The sequence below is a fragment of the Neolamprologus multifasciatus genome, chromosome 8 (assembly GCF_963576455.1).
Source record: "Neolamprologus multifasciatus chromosome 8, fNeoMul1.2, whole genome shotgun sequence".
Lineage (NCBI taxonomy): Eukaryota > Metazoa > Chordata > Actinopteri > Cichliformes > Cichlidae > Neolamprologus > Neolamprologus multifasciatus.
Genome location: NC_140446.1, coordinates 24,928,938 through 24,953,794, shown reverse-complemented (window position 1 = coordinate 24,953,794; position 24,857 = coordinate 24,928,938). Strand labels below are relative to the sequence as shown.

At 41.5% G+C, this 24,857-nt stretch overlaps 1 long non-coding RNA gene across 1 annotated transcript; it reads left to right on the top strand.

Annotated features, from left to right (window-relative positions):
- Nucleotides 1–669: 669 nt before the first annotated feature.
- Nucleotides 670–15,871, top strand: LOC146513187 (uncharacterized). The gene is made up of 3 exons (XR_014875694.1): nt 670–1,511; nt 1,687–1,826; nt 3,255–15,871. It is a non-coding gene; the product is annotated as an uncharacterized LOC146513187 (long non-coding RNA).
- The last annotated feature ends 8,986 nt before the right edge of the window (nt 15,872–24,857 follow it).

The window sequence follows — 24,857 nt, the reverse complement described above, 5'->3', positions numbered from 1 at the left end:
TTAGCATGTGATCTGAAGAAACTGAGGTTAGAATCACCGCCTTCTGATTAATGAATAATCCAGTCTAACTGTCGAGCCACAGCCGCAAAGGATCAAAAGACCCAAAACTAATTTATCAAACAGTGGCCTATACTGGCCACATGTACTTAGACCTCCATGGTTTAGACTTCAAGACAACCAACTGCAACTATCGGGATCACCCAGGTTACCTCTCTGGGAAATGCCCATGCTGGACACACTCAAAGAGCTTCTTGTGCTGTAGACACTGCATCCACATCACCTACTGCTGCTTTCTAGACTCGAGACTCATCTAGTCTCATTTTAAGCCTAAAACTTCATTTCACTCTTGGCATGTTTTTTACTCTGGCAGCAGAAGTTGACATATTTTGAGTAAAGAGTGCCGAGCTTCTTTAAGAATCTGCATTCATAAACTGCATGGGACATTGCTTTTTAGTCCTAAACAATAGCTTTAGACGTGTGCACTCACCAAAGCTTGAATACAAACTTCTCGGGCTGTTTGTGCCACACAGAAACTTTATGTCTGACAGTTCCAATAAAAATGTTCCAAAAGGTACTGAAAGTTCAAATATGGTTAAGTAGGCTCGGTCAATGACTCAAAATTGGCACATTTGCAAATATATTATATATATATATATATATTACATATATACATACACATATATATATGTGTGCCATGTATAATGCTGTGATGTTGAAAACATTTTAAACATGGGAGTCTAAAAAGATGCTTTTGTTGCCAAGCACAAATGGTGATTAGAGGAACTGTTTTGGCACTTGGACATTGGCTTCATTTCTCAGCCCATGAGATTGCCGTTTGGTTTAATTACTTTCAGTGTGAGTTCTCAACAAAGTCTGACAGGAAAGGAAAAACCACAGGCGTGTGTTTTAAAGACGCTTTGGAAATGGAAACGTGTTCTACATGTGCTACTGTGTGCTGGGCTTCCAAAATCCAGCTGATGTCACCCTTAATACTGCGCCTGACAGCCTCTTATCACATTTACTGCAACTTATCAAGTGATAGAGCATTGCTTGCGAAGCAGACGGCACTTGAAACCGTTGGAATGGAGTGGAATTTTCCTTTAACTACCAGCCTCGCTCTTTGATCGCGACTGGTGTAAATTTCAAGCTCCCTTGTTGAACCGTGTTAAATGCCCTCCCTTGTCTCACATGCAACTCGTCATACTTTTAAATTTAACTGCACTTTGACCCCTTGTGGCACATGATCCTTTGTTGCTATATGTAAGCTCTATCCTGCAGTCCTCCTCCCCGGCTGTTTTCTTCCACTTGTGTGCATTTATACGGCGCTAAATCTGCGAAATGCTGTGAAAGCTTCACCTGACCTCGCCACACTCTGAAGGCGTACAGCCCTGCTCAGCCCTGGATAATCTGGAGCCAAAAGGGAACAAAGTCAAGCCCACAGAGAGAGAGCGAGATAGAGGGGATAAGAGAGAAGCAGCTGATCTATATGTCAGGCTCCAGTTACATGAGAGGTGAGCTCTCTTAATGCCTCACTGCTCCCCATCACAAGGAAGTGGTCACACAGATCGCTGACAGAGCGAGTGACCCGGAAAACGTGACTCGCTAATAAACACACTGCAGTGTTTGGCACAGTGATAACGTGAGAGTGGAACATAATACGCTGCTTTTTTTCTTCTTCTTTTTCAGTGACTAATCTGTAACCTCTGAGATCATCTGCTGAAGGGATGTCATGGAAAAACCAACAGCTCGCTAATAATCGGAGAAATCGCTTGTCTGCCCATCTGTCAATCATCCAGGCGTCTGGGGGGAGGGGCACACATGCACGTGTAAGATTGTTGGGAGGACATTTTGTTAAATTATTGTTTATTCTGAAGTTTAATCACCATAATTAAGTGTCAAACGCTTAGGTAAACCTAATTTTAACTTTAATCCTAAAGCAAGTCTTAAAAAAAGAGGCGACCAGGCCAAAAAGTGGACAAACTTTCTTAAATTTGACGGTCTAAAAACTCAAAGTAGTTCAGCTAGACATTATTCGATATTTATTTATTGGATATGTCATTGTCATTGATTTTGTGTCTTTGGTTTCCTGTCACAAATGTCTCAGTCTCGTTACTTGGGAAAGAGGTCCTCAAAAAAGCTGCAACCCACAGTGTTATGCACACATTCCCTGAGAGAGCTGAGTTTGAGAGACATCCTTACAGATGTCCTGTTTTCATAAAAGTAACTTTTTATATGATTAATTAAAGCTGCAAAACCATTGCTCACCCTCCACTAGGACTGCCACATTTCCAGTGTTGGGGAGTAACGGAATACATGTACCGCCGTTACGTATTTAAAATACAAAATATGAGTAACTGTATTCTGTTACAGTTACCGTTTAAAAAGGTGGTATTTAGAATACAGTTACTTTGTTGAAATAAATGGATTACACGGCGGTACTTCCCTGTTTCATATTGTGGCGGGTCAGGACTGTTTGGGTTTTGTTTGACAGCTACGTTCTGTTGTTCCAGGTGGCAGCGTTACGGTTGCCATGGTTACAGGGTGACGTTCTCTCTCTGCCTGTTTCCTGGGTGAGAGAGGCCTTTTTGTTGTTGTTGTGCTAAGCTAATAGGCAGAATGCTACAGGTATAGCTCTAAAGAATGTAGCATCATGGGCAGTGTAGTCCGTGCTGCAGGGAGAATGGACTGCCATACTCGTTATGTGTCTGTGAGCGAGGGAGGGAGAAAAAGGAAAAGTACGAGCTGTCATCGAGCAAAAACGGGAGCTGGAAGCATGTAAATATAATAATAACCACTGCAGCCAAGAAGAGAGCCTGACGAGCCCAGTTGTAAGTAAGCTATTAAGACTCGACTGTAGTTCTGTTGGAGCAGCCTTTCAACTCCTCTCTCTGTCTCTCGCTAGCAAAGTTGACCCAGACAACAAAGTAAAGCTATTTTTCTGCTATGAGCCCGACACAGAACCCACCGTATTAGCCAGAGGTCCCTTTACTACGGTTCAGAGCCGCGGACCTTCAGTAACAGTAATAAATCACAGCAATAGTACATTCATGTAGTTGTAAACAGCATGATAATATATTAAGTAATCCAAAGTATTCAGAATACGTTACTCTCATTGAGTAACGTAACGGAATACGTTACAGAATACATTTTGGGGCATGTAATCTGTAATCTGTAATGGAATACATTTTAAAAGTAACCTTCCCAACACTGCACATTTCAAAGCATCACGGAGGTGTTTTTCTGTCTTTTAATAGCGCAGAGATGGAGAGGGGGAATCCTGGTGGTCAGCAGAAGACTATTCCTGCAAGGGACCTCTTAGATTACAGCACAAGATCCCCTCAAGTGACTGCTGACATCCAAACATCAGGTGATATCACCTTAAACCACCCTGCTTGAGCTTCTTACGAGACTGTAAAAGATCGTTTATGGGGACTTGAGCAATAAAGCTGTTCAGGTTGGAACCTTGACTGGTAATCAGCTGTGTACAGCTGGAGGCAACACTTCAGACATTAATGAGAATATGATTGATCACATGGGGAGTAATTGAAATTGATTTCTCATTGGAAAGTTAGGACTTAATCCTTGAGGTCTCCAGGAGTTATGAGGGTTATGAGATAGTGGTGAGATTCTGCATTATCATGCACGCCGTAGGCATGCCAACAGAGGTCAGCAGAGCAGACTGTGATCAATACTAGCAGAGACAGACCTGGCGGAGAGTGCTGAGGTATTTGTCGACATCTTTGACGTGTACCTCCAGGATATAGTCGAGTTGATGGATAACGTGCCAGGTATGGACAGAGAAGTTGTTGTGCAATTTGATGTTGCATGCCAGAATTTGAAGATTTCAGCAATAAACACTCAGAGGCAGATATGTGCACACACACACAACATCTGTCTCATCTGGCTCAGGCCCTGACAGGAAGTGGATTAGAGGAATGGTTGGTTTGATGAGGACAAGCCAACAGAGACTATCTATAATCTGCAAGACTACAAATCCAACAGAGATCATGGCAGCAGCCACAAGTTACATCTGATTGAGGCAACCAGCTGTTGTGGGGACCCAGCGTATTCCGGCTAAAGACACAGCATAATGAATGCATAGGAAAGACAGGACTCAAACACCAATTAGCTCTTGAGTCATGACATCAAACAAAGGTGCATTGTGACCATATGTTACCTGTGTGCAAACTGCAATAGCAGGGGACAACGTTAAATGCCCTCCTGGATTGTTTGAGCATCCATTTGCCTTTTAGAGTTGCTGTGTTCTCTTGGCACATGACAGATCCGTGACTAAAATAAACCATCTGAAAGCTCTGAGGCTTACAGCCCTTCTGTCGCTCACATATTAGGTGGGCAGAGGCAATTTTTTAAAGATAATTCAAATCCTATTTGTCTAAAGTCTTAAACCTGAATGAAGAAAAATTCTCAACTAACAAAGAGATTGTAAGAGATTGCATCTCTTGCAGTTCAAGGATTATTTATAATAATTAAGGTCTTATTTCTGTCGGTGTCTATTCATCTAAAATTTACACGGGGTCGAGAAATGAGCAGTCAGTCAAACAGCTCCCAAATTATTTGAAGGTAAAACTGAGAGAAACTGCAGTCGAAATGTCAGATATAAAACTGCACCGCACATGAGCACAAAGTCTAATCATAACTGAGGTCAAAGTTAAGCAAAAGAAAGTTTGGTAATCATTTCTCATTAAAGTAAACACTTCTTAAGTCGAGGAGCTCCTAACACCCGTTTTTGGATTTCAAAAAGTTCTTTCAAGTCTTTCAGAACAAAAGATGAAGATTCCAACTGACACACATCACGAACTACACGCTTTTCTTTCCCCAAAGAAGCTCTTTGTTTTTCTCCAAGAACATTGGGTTAGGGTCACTCAGAGTTTCCCATTATTTATTACTTTGACTTCACATGGTCAAACTGAAGGGAAAAAACAACCTGAACACCCATTTTATATCACGTCCAAAGTAAGACAACTGAAAACAAACAAAAGTTGAAAACCAGCACAAGATTTAGTGACTCAGTCAGTTACATGTTCAATAGACTGCTGAGGCTGGTGTGTCACAACGTGAAATAGTAAACTCACCAAATGAAAAGTATAACTCGTGATTTGTCCAATAGAGTATTAAGTGTTTAAGAACTCAGTAGGCATAAATGTCACTCTTTTACAATGTGTTGAAGGTGAGAATGTTAACCTACAATTCTGCTTCAATGTTCTGTAAAAAAGGCATAAAGGCGAAACGGAGAGGTTTTATTGTTGCAGCAGATATAATGATAACTGTGGGATGATGTAAGCTTATTGCACATGGGAACAGTTTGCCTTTTGTTCACTTTGTTTAACTTTGTAAAAGTGTAAAACTGAATCCGAACAATTTAATAAACTTACCCATGTGGTCTTTGTACTAAAACTAACTTCATTGTAACATAGTAACTCTATATTTTAACCTATATTTGAATATTTTTGATGTGTTTCAGTTAGAAGTATTATTTTTTTGTTCCCTGATTGCCAAGATTTGGGAGAACAACTTAATAAAATAAAAAAAATTACATATTTTGATTGGTTAAGGTTACGGCATTTACACACTGAGCTTGTAGCAAAACAGCAACACAGAATTCCAAATTTGGGGGTTGCAAACGTCTCATCCAACATAAATACACACTAAACACGCGGCCTTTTTGCAAAAAATGTCCTTAAAAAAACACACTGTGACCAAAAAGCCGTTTGCGTCAAGCAAAATAACCTGGTCTTAATGTTTCTAAACAAGAAAAAGGAAGAAACAAAGATTTTAGGTTGATCCAGTTCTCAACAGGAGACAGCAGCAGGGAGAATTTCAGAGTTTGGTCCAGGAGTTGAAGCTGTATTACGACTGCTTTCATACATATTTCATTTCATCTGAGGAGCCAGAGAAATCATTTCAGAGAGTTGGGAAGAGTCTAGCTACGTGTCTGAGGTAAAATAGTATTATTTTATGATTTCCATGTCATTACAACAAGTGCATTTGTTGCCAAATTTTCAGATTTGCTTTTGTATCTGAAAATTGTAATTAAAAAAAAAAGAAAAATCTAGCTTCATCTGAAAAAATAAATTCCTGCAAATCTAATTTATTGTCCTGCATGTCTAAATAATCACTGCTGAAGATCCCGGAGGTTTAGGAAAAGTCAGAAATGTGAAAAAGGTGGAAATGTCGTCTGCTGAATGATGCAAGGAGAATCCCACTGAACTGGAATACAAAGTGCACAGAGGTATGGACTTTGGAAAGTTCATATGTATGTAAAAGCTCAGTAGCATGAATATGTTGTTAAATAAATGAAGAAGCAGTGGTGTGGCTGAAAGGCTTCATGAAGAAGGGTATTCTGAACACAGTTCAGACAAAGCAGCTATAAAAAGGATTAAGGCTTAATGTTGCAGGCTTTGAAGAAGTCATAGTATTAACAAAAAAACAAAAAATGTAATAGAAAAACCTTTTGCAAGCCTGCTCTTTGTTTTTCAGTTAAGATTTCCAAGAGCAATGGTGAAATTTCATGCTCAAGATCCCAGTCGTAATACACTGAAATCATCCTGTGTGAAGATCCAGACAGGACTGACTGCAGGCAATCTTCATCCAACGTGCACAGAATCAGATCCCACAAAGCCGTGTCCTTGTTTTTCTTGCGCTCGCATATTTTTTGCAAAAATCATTTCCTGCTTCTGTCGCTTCCTCTCGTAAATCACAGCGACACTTCTTTTTGCCATTTCCCTAAAGCATGTTCCTCAAAAAGGCTTCCCTCCCTGCTTCTTATTCATGCCTCAGGTTTAATGTTGTCTGCTCTGTGGTGTTGTTTTTAGCCTCAAACCACTGCTCAACTTTCCATCCTCCAACTCAAAATGAATACACTACGGGATGGTGCATTCAACAGTGTATCAGGATAAAAGTTTCATTTTTTTTTCTTTTAAATAGAATAAAATAGATGTTCTTGGCAGATGCCGAAGCTTAAATGTGATTGATATTTCCTCAAGCACACAGAAATCAAGCTAGTCTCAAGTGAATAAGGTCTGCTGGAGCTGGAATAGATCTAACATGTATAGCAGGGCTCCAAAGAATAGGAAATCACTTTGAAGGCATGCATTTTCAAATAATGTGGCGCACAGTCATGCTAAGTTTCATTTTAATGCAATGTACTGCTGTCCCAATTAAAAAGCTCCTTCAATCAAACAGCATGAGCCCCCAGGCATGTGGCTCATTAGCTCTTGGGCTTCTAAAGTTAGCAGTTCTGATTGTTCTTTTCAGTGATTTTGAGTTTAAAGTTACTTATAAGCAAGTACGTTTTTAATTGTTGTTAACTGTGTTACTTTGTAAAAGCTACACTTTTGTATTTTGTTCTTATTAGGCACTGAGAGATGAACAGTGTATTTTTGGACAATTTAAACTTTAAGAGACACCATCAGATTCTGAGTCAATGGCAGTTTGTATAGCATAACGACTGTATATTTAGGGCATTGAAATTTCATGCCTGCAGTGGTGAATGTTCCCTGGTTTTCTGCTTCTATATTAGCTTTGCAGTATACTGTAGTAGCTTCTTTACTAATCCCAAAAGGTTGATTCTGTTCATCTGGACGCAGCGTTTTCAGTGGGGGAAACGTTTCATCACTCATCCACGTGACTTCTTCAGTGTCAGCTGACTGCAGGTTTCCCTAACTAACAGTACACTTGCACAATGACTGAAAACAGCCCACTGAGTGAACAATGGGCTGGGGGGTCCATTGATCAGTGACCACTGATCAATAGCTATGAGTACCACAGAGTTCCCCAACTCACAGAGAGTTGGGGAACGGCTGCAATCGCAGCATTGTGAGATGGTGAAGATTCACCATCAGTGGTTGTTGATCAATGGTCATGACAATTTGCATATTGATTAATTGGGAGCTAAAAACAGTTCACCCAATGACAAATAAAGGAGGACTCAACACTAGCCAAAGAACAGCATGGCCAGGATCAGTGTTGTTGAAATGGATACATACATACATTTGATATATTTTATACCATTATAGCATTGCAGTCAACTTAAAAATACTATAAATTTAAGAGGCTATTCCCCGTTTCTCTAGTGATTGATTATAGAAATTTGAAATACATCTTTTATCCTGTCCCCTAACCTCCACCAGGTGATCCCTGAGCCTGGTTCAATCAGAGGTATCTTGCTGTTAAAGGGGATTTTTTTCCTTCTCACTATTGCCGAGTACTTACACATAGGTGCCCGTGTGATTGTTGTTGTTTTCTTTGTATTATTGTAGAATCTTTGCTTTACAGTATAAAGCAATTTGAGGTTACTGATGTTGTGATTTGGTGCTATATAAACAAAACTGAATTTGCATTGGATTGGATTGAATTGAATTAAAATACCTTTCACATGGGAGTTAGTTAGATTGGACAACATGTAAGCCTTAAGATGAAAAGAGAGTGTGATGAATGTGGTTCCGTCTGATATCAGGCTATTAAAACCTCAGGAGGAACATTTGAGTAACTAGAACAGGAGTTCTCAGAGTTTTTAAGACTAAGTGCCAATTAAGGGAGCCAGCATGTGGACAACGCAGACATGAAACACTTAGATTTAGTGTTTGTAATATTTCTGCTCCGAGACTGTGCTTATGCCTAAGACTGGGGAGCGTCTTCGTAGAGCCTACAACATAATCTACAAGTGACTGACATCGTTACCATCGTTATGCTTGTGCTGGTGCATTATCTGTTAATTACCTTGTGTTTGCATCCTAATGTTTTATAGACAGTGGCAGACAATTTTCTCTTTGTACATTCTCTCACATGAATTCTGAGTTTCTCCAGCAAGTCCAGATTACACATTATATTTTCCCCAATTTATTTGGGTACTTGGTTTTGCTAGCCCCAAGCATGGCTGCCAAATGTTGGGTTCTAGCGGTTAAATTCTGTTGCGGACACGTAGTGCACATGGACAGCTGGCTACACAGATGTGTAGTCACTCCTGTTATGGTTCTTTACAATTCACCTGAAGGTCAAATGCATAGTTGGTGCATTGCAGTGTTGTGTCTCCATGAACAAATATGCACGATTACAAAAAGTTAGCAGGGGCGCAGATGTCCTCTCAGAGCTTTACACTCTCATGATGGAATCTATGTTACTTGGACCCAGGCTGACCTTACAATACTTGGATGCAGAAACTATAACACACTCTTTGGTTTCTCAAAGATACCATTCACAAACATGTGTGTCACCATCAACGCACAATGGATGTTAACACTGTCTAACTTTCTGGATATTCAGTTATAAACCAATCGCCTGATTAGACTCCATCAATGTAAAACTTTATGATAACCCACCAGTACTAAAACCGATCATGGCTATCATGTTTTTAAAAAAACAGATGTTTTATAAGGGTTATTTCTGCTAGAAGTAAGGAAAATATGGTTGAATAGTTCAGAGGTTATACAGTTATCGACTTAGTTCTTTTCTGAGTCTCTAGCCCGGTGAGTCAAGAGGATTGTGGAGCTGTTGTGGCTGTTAATAAAGTATTTGGTGTATATGTGAATGCATCAAAGATGGTAAAAGTTGGTTCTCATGGCTCAGTTTTCATAAATAATTTTCAAGTTTTATCCATCATTGGTGGAAATGTCTTGAGACAGAGCGAGGCAGGGAGAGAGGATGAAGTATCCAACTGTAGTTAAGGTGAACTGAGGTTTGTTTATGATTTTCTATTGCATGTTTTTCACTCGCTGAATGTAATCTTTTGTTATCGTCTGATCATGCTGTCTAACAAAAATGGATAGTAATACTGTCAAGGTTCACATTCCAAGCTGATGGGGGGGGAAAAATCTCAATGCAATAATCGCCAGCAGGACTCTTTGTAGTTTTCCCGACAGTTTTACTAATTAAGTTAGATTAGTCTCTGAATACACGAAATAAATATCTGCTGGCTCATGGTTTGATAAGCAAAACAACACTGGGCTCCCTGGAGGCTGTGAGTGAAGCTCTGTCTCGCCCATGAGGCTCACAGTCAACAGTCTGATTCAGGCTGACAGCCTTCTGTGGAATTGGTCTGAGGAAAAGAAAAACAGCACAGCAACAAGGTGAATCACAAACGCGACAAGGCCGTGTAAGGATACGATCAAACGACAACACTCCCTTTACCCCGGCATGTCTGCAAAGGCCGCGCTGTAATTGGATGAGCAGCCTTCATTTGAAGAAATCCTCCTTCCTGATAGAAATGTTGAAGGACACTTCAAAAAGGTGTTGCCTAATTTAAATTGCATGCTGGCAAAAAGCCTTAAAACAAAGGGCTTATTTAGTGCTTTAGAAATTTTTGAGGCAGTTCTCTTTTGACCTGTCAAAACTAATGAAACAAGTGACTCCAAAGGCTTGTTTTCATTCATATATGTAAATAGCCTTATCTACAGAGGAGGGGAGAAGCCTGAATAAGGAGTGCAGTTTGTTTTCAGCATCATTATCGCCTGTCAAATGAGGGCTTGTTCTAATACTTTAGATGTACAAAGAACTCAGTTTAAAACCAAAGTTTTTAAACCAGTAATCAAATCCTCTCTCCAGAGGAAGAATGTGATTTATCTGGGTTTTAAAAAGTGAAGCGTCGTGCGGGCGTTAGTATAACAAGTAACCAGTACAGCGTTGATGCCGTGCCTGCCAGCTGTCCGCTTTTTACTAACAAGACAGCCAGCAGCTGATTCTAACGAAAGCCGAGTGCTTCAAAAAGCCACAGGTGAAGCGGACGACATCTGAGATAAAATCAGCCACAACGGCTGACAGAACCGAGCATTCAGAAGGATTCCTGCTCCTGAAACTGCTGCAGCATCGTCAGCAAAGTCAAAACTGAAATGATCGAATGCAAACGATCTGCAGCACTATCATCACACAGCGGGCTACAAGGGAGGCAACTGCTCATGCCAATTTTATGACCTGAAGCGTCCTTTATTTTGTGAATTTTTTTTTTTTTTGTTCCTTCAGTGCAACTGGAAGATTTCAGCTTTGGAACTCGGGCAACTTGCACATTTGAATTTTTCCCTGATGTCACCGTAAAGCTGTTTTCACACATGAACTTCAGACGATTTCAGGGGAATCGTTTTGGGATTTTTGCTACAGCTGTCTGACCCACATGTAGCACTCAGCAGGAAATAGTCCGCTGCAGATGCATTCACTATACTTGAAATAGGGTGAGGGAGCGCCCTGATAGAGTAGCTACCAGAATGTTATCTGCCATAGAATCCACTTTTAGTTTTAGAACAACATTTCCTTATCTCCGTCATTGTTTATGCTTTATATTAATTATAAGTCACCCTATTAGTGTTCCTGATTTGTCAAACTCACTTTTAGTTATTGTTATTTTGTATTCTGATATTTTGATTCTTCTGTTAGTGCGGGGGTCTCAAACTCCAGTCCTCGAGGGCCGGTGTCCTGCAACTTTTCCATGTGTCCCTGTTGCAACACGCCTGAATACAATTAGTAGGTCATTAGCAAGACTCTATAGAAGCACGCTGAGGTGGCAATTCAGCCATTTGATTCATGTTACAGCAGCTCATGAGTGAATGAACATGGTACAATAAAAGTACTTTTAAAAGTACATTTTTGAAGACACTTATATTTACTTAAGTACGGTTAGGGGTTGCCACTTCAGGATGCAGTCAAGTTCTACGCTCTTGCTAATGACCTACTAATTTTATTCTGGTGTGTTGCAACATGGAAGAGTTTCAGGACTCCGGCCCTCGAGGACTGGAGTCTGACACCCCTGTGTTAGCGTCAGCGATGTTTGGTATGTCGTAGTTTAGTCCCTCTCTGTCTATGTGGTGTATCTCCATGTTTCTTTTTAGTAAGCATTTGTTTCTCATGTCTTGTGTTCAGTTTTACTTCCCTCATCTCATTAGCGTCTCCTGTTCCTCATTTGCTCAGCTGTATTTCGTTCCCCTGATTGGCTTCTAGTGCGAGTATTTAAATCCTGTTTTTCCCCAGAGTTGTCTTTAGAGTATCTCCTCCTGTTGTCATGTCTCGTATTTGAGGGTCCCTGCTTTATATTGTGGACAGTTACTGACTTTGCTGGTCGTTCTCTTTCAGCCATAAAAAGGTTGGGTTGTGTTTTTATTTTATTATTCTTTAAACCTGACTTGTAAGGGCTAATGTCTGCAGTGCGTTTGATTGAACTGTAACATACGCCGCAGTTCAAAGACCTCTCTATGTAGCCTCAGAGCAACTGCGGTCTGAGAAGATGTTACTTTGATGTGACCTTCATCTACAGCGTGTGCTCTGTTAATGTATCCCACAGCTTCTCTTGTGATCTGTGCATGTTGCAGTCAGGGGTAGTTGCTTTAAGAAAGCACAACGCGGTGCCACAGACACCTGGGTCATAATCTAACAAAACAAATTACACTTGAAGACATACCAGCATTTAATTGAGGCACTGATTAATCACTGGAGTGCTTTGACCTAATTTCTGTTGTCGTGTCAGCATGCACCTTTGGACAATATCAACAGTCATGTTGTGACATGTGATACCAAGTAAAGTTCAGGCTTTTATCAATGATACTGATCTGATACATTGTATTTAAAAACTTAATGTGTCTGAAAAATCCAAAGTAATATAGTTTTACATCTCTATAATGAATATAAGATATCAGGCCACTTGTGAGTTATTACTTGTGACTTAACTGTGAGTAGTTTACTCACAATCTAAGACTGCACATGGAATACATTACACATTAATGCAGTGAAGCATTATTGTACTAAAGAAAGTAATCAAATTACATTTCCAGTTGTTACTGGTTCTTCAGTTACATGATGAGAGGATAGTATCAAAGTATCAAACATGCCATTTTCTTCCTGTGTAGCAATGCTACAATCAGCCTGCTTCAGTTAGCGTGCAGGGAGGAGCAAAACAGTGCAGAACTTTCAGAGGTTTTTATTTATATTGCAGAAAAGGACAAGAGCATGGTAGTAAGGTGTAAACTGCATGCAAAAGAGAAATAACTGCATTATACTGCTGATGCAATATCAGCTCTTTGCATACATCAACACAGAGAGCATGCTAACACACAAGCAAAGAACCCGGAGTGAGTGTATGCTAACGCCAGCTGCAGCCTAAGGTTTATATGGTAACTGGTAATTTCAGCAAATGTTTTTGAGACTGTTCAATTGTAGTACTTCCATTAGTTCGCGTCTATGTACTACACTACATATTTATGGTCTGCGTTTGTGTGTGTTTCAAAAGTTAGATTGAGCTGAAATTAAATAAACCAAATTATGCACATACTGACATTTGGAATGACTGACTAGAAATACAATAATAGGGCAGCATTTGCAATGTGTTGTTTAGTGTTTGCGGTCAGAGGCACAGCACTAATTATAAATGCTATTGTATGTGTTCTGCTAGAATATATGAGTTTTTTTTTTTCTTTTTCTTTTTGTAAGTATTTGTATTGTCAGTGTGACTGATTCACATGTTGGTGTCTTTGGGTTTTTTGTTTTGTTTTATTTGTTTAGACTAACACGTAGGAGTGACCAGCCACTCAGCACTCCCAACCACAGAGCCTTGCGGCCAATGTGACTAAAATCAATAAGCTTTTGCTTACATTAGCACATAGCTAAGCTTAGCCTCTGGCAAAAGTAAATGAAACAATTGTTGAAAAATGACTGTGACAAAGCAGTAATGAGGAAAAGGACAATTTAGCATAGCCAACAGCAGTTCATTCTTCAGACAAGTCCAGTTTGCCCAGTTTAGGATTACTGATGGAGCATCATAGATATTCTTCTGACTTTTGACCTCGGGCTGCACATCTCAGAAACCCAAAATGCTAACCAGTGAGTGGGCTCTGTGCGTTTGCACTAGAAGAAAACACAAACACCTCGAAACGCTCCGACTTAAAAGCTGCAGGAACAAGCACAATATGGAAAACTGAAGTTGACTCAAGCGTGGTAAATATCTCTCAACCAATTCACACAATACACCATCCAGCCACAATTCCCCTGCCTCTCAAACACTCGTGCAGATATCCTGTTTGTGTAAAGACGGCGCGTCTCATCAGTGCGGCATTATACCCACAAAAGTCCACATTAGCACATGAATAGGCATTAAAACAGTGAATTAGAGCTCCCGTGATGCTTTCAACGTGTCCTTCTATCTCTTCAATCCACAAACTCAAGGCCCTCCTCAGACTCCTCTCTCTCTCTCTCTTTGTGAGATGAAAGGATGAAAGCGACGAGGATGAGGGGGTGGACTATTCCTGTCAGAAGAGGGCAAGCCTCAGTGAGTAGACTGTGCGTCACAGGTGTTTGTGTTTTTTCTGGTGCTTCTCTCTGGCTGCGCGAGAACGACATTTGTTTTGCTCTTTTTTTCAGAAATGCTGAGCGCATTTATTGGCTTGTTCTCACAGCACTCCAAGGAATCAAGAGGGGAGTAGGGGAAAAACAAGGTGAAGGAGAGCTACACAGAGAAATAAAACATAAGGGAGTTGGGGAGGCGAGGGACCGTGGTAAATGAGAACATAAATCATCCGAATGAGACACATGAGTCAGTAGGCAGAATTATGCTCTGAATCTTACCATCAGCAGCTTACTGCAGTCACTGGTTGGGCAGCTGCTACTGTACTCGAGTAGTTTGGGGGGTGGGGGTGGGAACCATCCATGTCTGGATTCCCTACAGCAATTACAGGCCAGGCTGAGTCAGAGAGAAGGTTTAAGGACGAGTCTGGTTTCATATCACATGGGCTTTAGCTTTGTAGATGTGTTCATCATCCCTGTGATAATTGCAATATGCTTATAAGGAAAGCATCATGGGGTGAGACGCAGCCATTTGCTGCAAGGCTGAAAAGCAGCAGCCTGGCTAAGTCTTTCCCCAAGTCCCTCTCCTGGTCCAACTGTGGACCCTCCAATGATGCAAAAGGCAAAAAAATAATATATATATTAAAAAACAAAGGTGCCAATTGCAGCAAGGGTTTGATTTGCAGGCCCTACCTTACTGTCTGACTGTCCTATAAAATAAGGGCAAATATGTCCAGAAAATACTGTATCCACACACATATGTATACATGAAAAATTGAAAGTAGAAGTAGCATCTCGTGAGTCAGCAACTTCTATCCACTTCTGCTCAGACCTGATTTTTGGCCCTTTCAAGATAAATTATTAATACTCGAGCAGTCTATGCTATCAGACATCTCTGTAAAATGCTTTCCAAATGCAGCCACAGTTATAGAAGTGCAAACATTTTTGTCTTAGATTGCAGACGTAAAGCAGGAGACAAACAGGAACAGCGATATTATCTCTATTTGTAGAAGTGGATCAGTGAATTCACCAAACAATAGGACAGTGCGCTTTTTTGTGGTTATGATTTTTGAGACTACACCATAAGCAAAAAAAAGTACCGGGCCACTTACAGATCACACCTACAGGAGCTGCTCGGCCATGGAAACCCACGAAGCTCCCAGCACACAGTTTCTGTGCTGCTCTGTTTGGAAGCCTATATGCACTATACACCACACACTGTAACTTTCCACTTTGCAAGAACACCATTTACAGCTGATAGTGAAATAACTAGGAGGGAAGACATTGCACTAACTGACTTGTTGCAGCGGTGGTACAGCACAGCACCACACTCAGATTTAGCTCTTTAGAACGATCCATTCTGTCATACGTGTTTATGAAGGCAGACTGCATGGGCTTGATTTTATGCACCTGTTGCAGTGGGACTTAAAACATCTGAATGCACTAACAGTGCGGCTCAACACAGTTCTCATTTGGTCAGTGTCTTCCTCACTCATTGCTACAGAACCAATAAACTACCTTTAACTTAATAATCACCTGGAGTTTGTAGAATTCAGCTAAAGGAGAATGGTGACCTGCATTTGTGTGCACTCGCTTTTCCTATTGTTAGACTGTTCAAAACATGGCAGGTTTGGAAGCTTAAGCTTTAATTCCAAATAAAGTGACTCATATATCAAGCGAAGTGGTGCTTGCTGAAATCATCTGAAACTTAAAACAGCAGCAGTGATATGTCCTCGTGCACTTTTTAACCAGTATTTATGTCAGCTTGGCCTCTTGTAACCGTGCGAACAGTGTTTGTTGTCACTGAGAAGTGAAGCTGCCGTAGCATTGCATTGTTTGTGGTGAATGCTTGAGCGTACAAATCGCATGACTTTGAACCCAGACTTCTTGATTCACATTGGTCTGCTAGCAAAAAACCAAGACAAAGGTTTATTTCAATAGATGCATTCAACAAACACATCTGGGTGTCTAAAGAAAAATAGATTTGCTTTAATATGTTAAGGCTTTTATTTAAATCTGGGACTCCCCACCATTTGACCTTAGAACTGAAGAAGCTTCTCAGATGAGAGGTGAAACGTCTTCAAGCAACTTAAAGAAGTTGGGTTACTTGGTCAGCCATATCTGACTCTCAGCGACTCTCCCCCTCAGAGGCGAGTCCCCCTCCCTGGCAGCCAGTGCAATCCTCAGCTGGTGGGTAGAGAGGGATACCATGCTCAGCCCAGCGTCATAACTTTGTGACCTGGAACTTTTTGATTGACCTTGTGGGGATTTGGGATTAAAGCAGGGATGTGTGTGTGTGTGTGTGTGTGTGTGTGTGTGTGTGTGTGTGTGTGTGTGTGTGTGTGTGTGTGTGTGTGTGTGTGTGTGTGTGTGTGGTATTAAGGTAATCCTGCTGGAATCTGTATATAAACCGTACAAACTACACGATGATGGCCGAGCACAGACGGATAGGCTGAGCTCATGGTGGCTGTGTGCAAATGTTAAGTCACGAGTTATGTAAGAGATATATGCACACACAGTATACACCATCCCACTATCACTATCTCCCGCTTACCTTCCCCCCTCTCTCTCACACTCCTACACGTGCAGAGTATGCAGGACCCGAGGCTCTTGGAGAGGTTAATATATTTTGACCGTTCGCCATTCCAACCTACACAAAACCCTCAAATAGACTCGGGACATGTAGCATGTGAACGTTCTAAAAATAATATCAGAATGAATGCTATAAGCTTCGGAGAGATGCGATCATATGGCTGCGTCTGCTTAAGAACACTGCAGAAATATTCCAGCAATTCTTAAATTGAATTATTGAGATTTCACCCTTACTTTCTATTTCTTGACTCATTTCTTGGTCATCAAATAATCCTCTAGCATGCTGACAACACTCCATGACTCAGGGCTTTCAGTTTATTAATGCAGAAATTTAATAGGCATAATAAATGTAATCATCTAAATGTATCTAATCTATCTAATAAGAAATGTAAATCAACATCAGATGACAGGTCAGTGGTTTTAAGATTGAATTTTGGGATTCTGCACATTGACGTGCTCTGTTTATGATCTGTTTAAAATCGCAGCAGACTGACACGGAGGGAGAAACATCAGTGGTTAGACTTCTCTCTTATTGATTGGTATCTTCCAAAAACAAGAATGTCATCACTTATTAAAAGACCTGAAAAGCCTTAGTTATACTTGGTTATTAAATTAGCTTCAATAAACTGAAATAATAATAAGTAAATAAACTTGTAATGATTATTTGAAACTTATTTTGACTAACACAGCTGAATGAGTGTAGATGGCATGACGGACACACTAACAAAAGCAGCATTTGTTAACCCTTTGAGGTCTAAGTCAGCGGTCCCCAACCCCCGGGCCTCGGACCGGTACCGGTCCGTGAGTCATTTGGTACCGGGCCGTGAGAGTTGAGGCTCAGGTGTGAAATGTATAGTTTTCAGGGTTTTTATTGGTTTTCAGCGTTATTTTGTTATCGTTTTTATCGTTTACTCGGTTTTCCTCGGTCTTTTCACGTGTGTTATGAATAAATCTTCTTTTTTTCAGTACCGGTACTAGTTTTATTTTGTTGTATTTATCCGCGACACCTTAAAGGCCGGTCCGTGAAAATATTGTCAGGCATAAACCGGTCCGTGGCGCAAAAAAGGTTGGAGACCGCTGGTCTAAGTCATCATCACCCTAACTGTAGGCTTTCAGAATATTCTGTTTTTATTCTTTTTAAAAATGTTCTTTTCAGTTTTGGCATTAAAGGCACACAAAACTGTTTACATTGTTTTGCAAAATTGTGTTTCTTGCTTGTCTTTGAGTTACGGTCAGGATTGCATCATCGCTGATGATGGCTCAGACCTCAAAGGGCTAAGACCAGGTATCACAGCACAACCTCAGGGGTCTAGCAGAGCGCAGGGCTGTTTGGACTAACACAATATCAGGCAGGTGATCGTAATTTTACGCCTGATCAGTGCATAACAGATTTCATGAACGTTACACGTTACAAAAGCGCCTTGAGGCGACTTTTGTTGTGATTTGGCGCTATATAAATAAAATTGAATTGAATTGAATTACATTGTAACTAAGCTAAAGTAAAGGCCCATTATTCATCCGTCTTCAGTTTGGCTTATATGCCACCATAATTTTAAGAAGATTTGGTGTGTATTTTTCACATTTTTCTCAAGTTTTGTTTTTGCAAGTGTTAAGGTGAATCCATGCTTTTGTATGATCCATGCTTCTTTCAGTAACTCAGACGAACGAGGCAGATAAGGCATGAGGGCAACCAAACAGATGGCTGGACCTGCCACCGTCCCCTAACTAATGGTGCATAAGATTTTCAGCTTTGTGTCTGAGACTATTATTTCACATTATCCAGAAAGAAAGGAAAAATGGATTATTCTTCCTTTTTTAATCAAACTGTAGATTTAATAAGTGCACAAAACAGCTTTTTTTACTTCCTTGGCAGGAACATGATTCCAGCAGTGGCCACTAATCTTGGCTCCTGTGCCACAATCACGTCGTCATCCCATGTTTTCCTCTCTCTCTCTCTCTCTGGAGTGTTTTTGTGGGGGGTTACATGCTACTTAGCATGGCAACCTAGTGACGCTCTGAGCCTCTTACACAAGTCCATTAGCAAGCTCATGTGTGCATACAAACGCAGGCATACAAACGCACACAGGGATTAGCTGTCGTCACAGCGAGCAGAACCCGTCGCGGCTGCTGGAATGGCAACAGGGTTTCCTCCTATGAAGAGGCTTAAATTAGGAAAGGTAATATGAAGTGAAGTCAGGTGGGGGCTGAAAGGTTAAAGATACAAGAAAAGCCCTGACGACAGGGGCAGCTTTACACTCGCGCACACATAAGAGCTGTGCATCATAAACAAGTATCTGAGTTGACCCCGGTTGGGTAAAATTAGAACCAGACACTCAGATGGCCACGCTCTTAAATTGTATCGCTGCTGTTGCAATCGGTGGCTTTAGTGATCTCGCCGCGTTAATAAACTCTGCAAAGAATAGCTCCTGTCTGAGCCGAGAGGAGATTGATTGCAGCTTTTGTCCAGCGGCTCTTTACAGTGTTTGATATCTGCTTGTGTATGCAGCAGCAGTTCTTCTTTCTCCGCTCTCTGTCTTTGACCAAGGTGAAACACGGCTTGATGGGGTTTGCTCTCTCTCTGTGTTGGACTGTGACAGACGTGGCTCTCTTTGCTACACCGATCAGCATGGATGCGGCTCTTGGGGGTGGGGGGTGAAACTGTAGCAACAGGATGGAATTTCAACCTCAAACTTGGCATCGGGTGATTAAAATAAAAATCTGTGCCGCGCTCTCCACATCGCCATCTCTGGTGATTTACAGCGTTAAATATGCTACAGTCATCCTGTCTCTGACTGAGAAGCTGCTCGAGAAAAACCTCACGTCGTCTTCTTCTCCCAGAAAAAAAGTGACTCTTTTCTGCTCGCTCCATTTGTTCCCTCGCACTTAAATAGCCTTCATCGTTCTCTTCTAACACTTCCCGATTGTTCTCATGGGAATATTTAAAGCCATTACGACGGGAATCTTTAACCTCTCAGCACTGGTTTCTTTGTAATGTTGCCGATCTCGGTGTTAAATCTTTTTAATGTTGCACTGTCTATGCTCACGTACAAAAAAGATCTATAAACGTAGCTGAGGTGAAACAGTTTAGTGTTTGTGCTCTAACAGAGCATTAAAATCTTTATATTGCGTCATGTGACTCTAAGTTGGGTATTATGGGGGTATTAGCTGGTGTTTACTACATTCGAGAAATTGCATAAACAACAGAAACGGAGGGTAAACAGTTCAGCATGTAGCCATAACACAGTGATTTAGGGTTTGTACACTTATGCAAACATTTTGCAATATTAAAGGTTAGCAGCATGGTGAGAATTAAGCCACAATGACAGCAAAATATTCTTTTCCACAGTTTTTCAAAGAGCAAACGACAGATGATTAATAATGAAAATATCCCTGCTGTAATTTTTAGATATTACAAGCAAGTACAAACAAGGCAAAGTGGGGAAATGCATCAGAGCGACTGGATGCTCCAGGCTTCCTGTGGCAATTAATTTGAGGTGTTTTAATTCTAAATCTGGCTTTTCCTGAAAATACAAGAGCAAGACATATTCCTGAGGTCCTGCATCTCATAGGAATAAAAACAAAAAAAAATTTAACTAGGCCTCAGTCAAAATCAGCCCCTCCTGATAGATCAGCTTATTTCAAAGTATGGCAAAATCTGTGTGGCAAATCTCATACAGGCTGTGCAATTTCAGCTACAGCCTGCACAGGCGTTGCACATCTGCAAGCTGCTTTGCAACACACATTTTCTCCAGTTTTAATTCTGAGTCATATCTGTTGCCCGCTCTGTGCTGATGTCTGGTTGCTCCCCCTGCCTCTGGCTTTTCATGCGTGCACATGAAAGGTCCCAGAAGATAGAAAGTACGTGGAGGTGGATTAATTCAATCTCTGGATTCATTATGGCAGCATCCTGCCTTATCTGCCCTGCCCTGCTTGACTCATCTTAAAAAATAGACCTGGTACTTCTGGGAGTTCTGGGTTACACCATTGCATGACTGCAGGAATCACAAACATTGTTTTGGGTGGGTTCAATCATCTCCAGTTGCCTCTGGTGGCCACATGTAGCCAGAATGTAGAGCAGCCATGCTCAGTGTTTCCCCAGATGTTGGTCAGCAGAGGTATATCTACAGTATATATACCATCTATGTACCTATGATTTGGACACAGGACCTGGGCACTTTGCAGTGATTGGTCAGTATTCCGAAGTCAAATGTGAAGTCACTTATCCTGATCCCAAACAAATCTATAAAAGACTGACCGACAGAAAAAATAATTAAGCTCTCACAATGATCTAGTCAAACACTAGACCTCAACCTGATTGAAATGTTTTGGTGGGACTCTAAGAGAGTTGTACATAAACAAACCTGCAAACTTCAGTGAACTGAACTAATGTTGTAGAGAAGGACGGGTCAAAATACCTCCACAGTGATATGAGAAACTGATAAACTCATACAGAAAACAGTTACTTCAACGTATTCTTGCTAACAATAGTTCTATAAACTACTCAGTCTGCACACCTCTTTCAATATCTATATATCTACCACTAGTAACCTGAGTTATCCTCAGTTAGCTGAAGGTGTTTTCTTTGTTTTTTTACAGTAAAATTCCATTGATTTCCATCACTGTTGTCTCCTTGCAGGGCTGACCTTGACCTGTGGTAAAGGAATAGGTCCTAGAAGTCTATGTATTTTTGCTGACGTGGCAGATTATCTAAATTTCATCAATATATGAAAATCAGATCACAGCAAGTAATATTAGAGGTGCTAGAATTACTTTGAAATAAACTTTTAAAGAATCCTCCAATTTCGAGCTGATTGCTAGAAGTTATCAGTGAAGCACTGCTGGCATTGAACATGAGAGTTTACAGATCAATAGAGTCGATGGTGTGAGTAAAAACACAAGCACTCAGGCTGACATTGAAGGAGAGCCTGGGTGCTGTTTTGCCCTGTTCTCCCTAACCTGCTAAACAAACAGCATGGTGTCAGGGGCGGCCGGGATGCTGCAGCACTCTATCGAGTCCTGGAGGACAGCAAGTCCATCTCATCTCTTAATTACTATTGTCCCTGAGAACCAGCCGGCTAATAACTGCCCCACTGCTGCAGCAGGCGGAGGACTCCACTGAGCACGAGCAGATGGAGGAAGAGAGAGAAAGTCTCTGCTTCACAGCGAGCCAGAAGAGAGAGGGCTCAACTAGGCCTTTCTTGACCATCTGGACTAGCATGCAAAACACAGTTCATGCGCACAAGCAGACGCGCGCTTTATTTTTGTAATAACACAGACCATGCTACGCCCTGTTCCCAGTCACAGCTGATTTGTAAGAACATTTGTCATCATCATCACCTCTGAACACCTCCATTAGAGACGCCCTTGCCAGCGGCAGCAGTACCAGGTAGAGAAAGTACAGTACATATACTGCTCTATACTTAACAAAACAAGCCCTGCTATTGCTGGTCCGTGCTATACGTGGATAGCCAGATACAGTAGCAGCCACACTGTAAATAGCAGTGCATTACTGTAAATACACAGCTTTAACCTGGTCAGCGTGCAGAACTCCTTTTGCTGCTTCCTTTTCTAGGAACATATGTGCTGATGAGGATCAGTGGCAGATATGGGGCAGTATTAGCGGACACTGATGCGGCTAATCTCCCTAACTTTCTAAGATGTTCTTCTCGTCGGCGTGGACGAGCGCGCACACTGGCACAGAAGCCAACCTCAATCCTCCCCTTTCTCTAGGCCGGTGGATCCAAGGGCACAGGTTTTATTTCAGTGCACTCTTGATGAAGATCTGGCCAGCACACCACTGCCACCACAGTGCGGGTGTGCAGCAGTCTTTTTCTCCTGTGTGACTGGGAAGACTGAGACAGAAGAAACACATTTATATATGAGGAGACTCTGCAGTGGAGAGAAATACTGTCCAGGCTGCAAGACTTTCTGGAGGCTTTCATCTCATCTCAAAGCACACACCATCCAGAATATTAACTCTGTGGATTTCATCCAAACCCTGAAAAGAAAAATCTGTCAGATCACCGCAGGGGGATAAATGTGAAACCAGGAACACTTCGGGATACATTAATTAGAGATAATTAACACCTTCCTTAAAATTGAAGGGGATGATAAAGATGTTCACCCCTCAACGCTTCAGTGTGAGGGGATAATAAACACAAGGGGAACCTGCAAAGTATTAGACAGATGGTTTTAATCACGCAGCTCATTGGTGTATGCCGCAGTTGCCTTGTCATCTTGAGGTGAAAGAGGCTGAATAAGTTTTCAAAGTAATCTATGTTCTTCTGGAAGGTAGGGAAATCGAACGACTAACTGCAATATCCAGATGACAAAACTCAAAAACTAAAAGCCTCAAAAACATCTTTTCTTCCTCCTGCCAAGTCTTTCCTCGACAAGAAAAGAAAGTCAGTGTTGCTGCCTTGCCAGCTCAGGTTCATCTCTGCTTGTTATGCGCAACCTTGATCAAACTATGAAAATAATTTATAAGACTGGCAATTCGAAGAGGCGAGAGCGCAGGCTTTTATTTTCTCCTTCCCTGCCAATCACGGCTTCTGAAGGAATTCGGCTGGTGTCGAGTCGGGCCGTCTGTCAGTCTGCTGAGATTCCTGAAGCCCGTTCACCGCAGGTAAGGTCACCAGTCACCGTGGAAACGCCAAACACTCATTTACACGGATGGGGTAATGTTTTTATTTGGGGTTTCTTTTTTTTTTTCTTCTCCATCAACAGATGCTGACCGTTAAAGAATAGCATGCTGCCTGCACTGTAAGAAGACTAGTATCTCTCGGGTATAGTGAACTGAACAGGTGCTGCAGACGGTGACAGGAACTCGATGTCTGCTCACCTCTCTCACACACACACACACAGAAAACAGTGGCCCACACAAACAACAGCAGCCCAGAGGTAATGCAGATAAGTCCCATTATCCTTTGCACGCTCGCACTCGCTGCCTCTCCTCCTGTATCCCCGGCTCCACACTGTCCTTCAGTGTTTCCATCTCACTCATGAATGTTTGATGGTGCTGCCAGCTGCTCTCTAGTCTGAGGGCGGCACGTGCTCTCGCTCACAAACACAGGCTCTGTATTGTTTGTGGCCTCAGTGGCTCCTGGAAAACAACGGCCGCATGCATGTGTAAAATAGGCACTTTTATGATAACCGTGGATTCGCTCAAGAGCGCTTTTTTAAATACACAGGAAAGTTATTTTTTGTGTCCAAACGCAGGTAATGGCATGAGGCTCATTCATTGGAGAAATCTTATACAAATGAATTGTGGGCAACTTTCCCTCCCACACAAATCACTCATTTGTCTCCTTCTTTCTCCATCCTCTTGTTTTTCCTGATTTTCAGAGTGCAGCATCCTCGGTCATATATTCCTGAGCGCCTGTTTGCCAGGAAAGATCAGTTGAGGAGGTGGTGGTGGTGGCAGGTGGAAGGGTGGGGCTGTTGGCACACACTAAAACATTTGCACTGTGCATCGGGATGCTCGATAGCACAAAAGGACCAAAAGATTTCTCTCGTTCGCCCCACCTTGCGCGAAACACTCAGCGAGAGCTTCCACCTTTTCTGACACCCCGAGGATTCTCTGAAAGAGCCATATGTCTCCTCTGCGTTGTCACAGCAACAATATCGTGCATTTCTCCCTTATCATGCAAATGAAGTGGAGATCCAGACCTACTGCCCTGCAGGGAAAATACGAGAGTTGACCGGTTGCCTTATGCTCGCATACTGTCTGGGCCATAGAAATAAGCCAGGTGTTCAGTTTACAACTTGCATATTCTCTCCTCCTATATGTATCCTTCAGTGGTGTTCGTTTGTTTAGAATGGATTATAATCCTCTCTTATTATTACTTTTAAATCCCTATCAGATTTGCCAGTGAAGCATTTAGATATTTCATCTTCTGGTTACGAGCAGCAGCTAGTTTTCTAGCTGTTTTATATTTATGTTGACACATGTGTAGTCAGACAATGAAACAACCTATATAACCAGGCTTTGC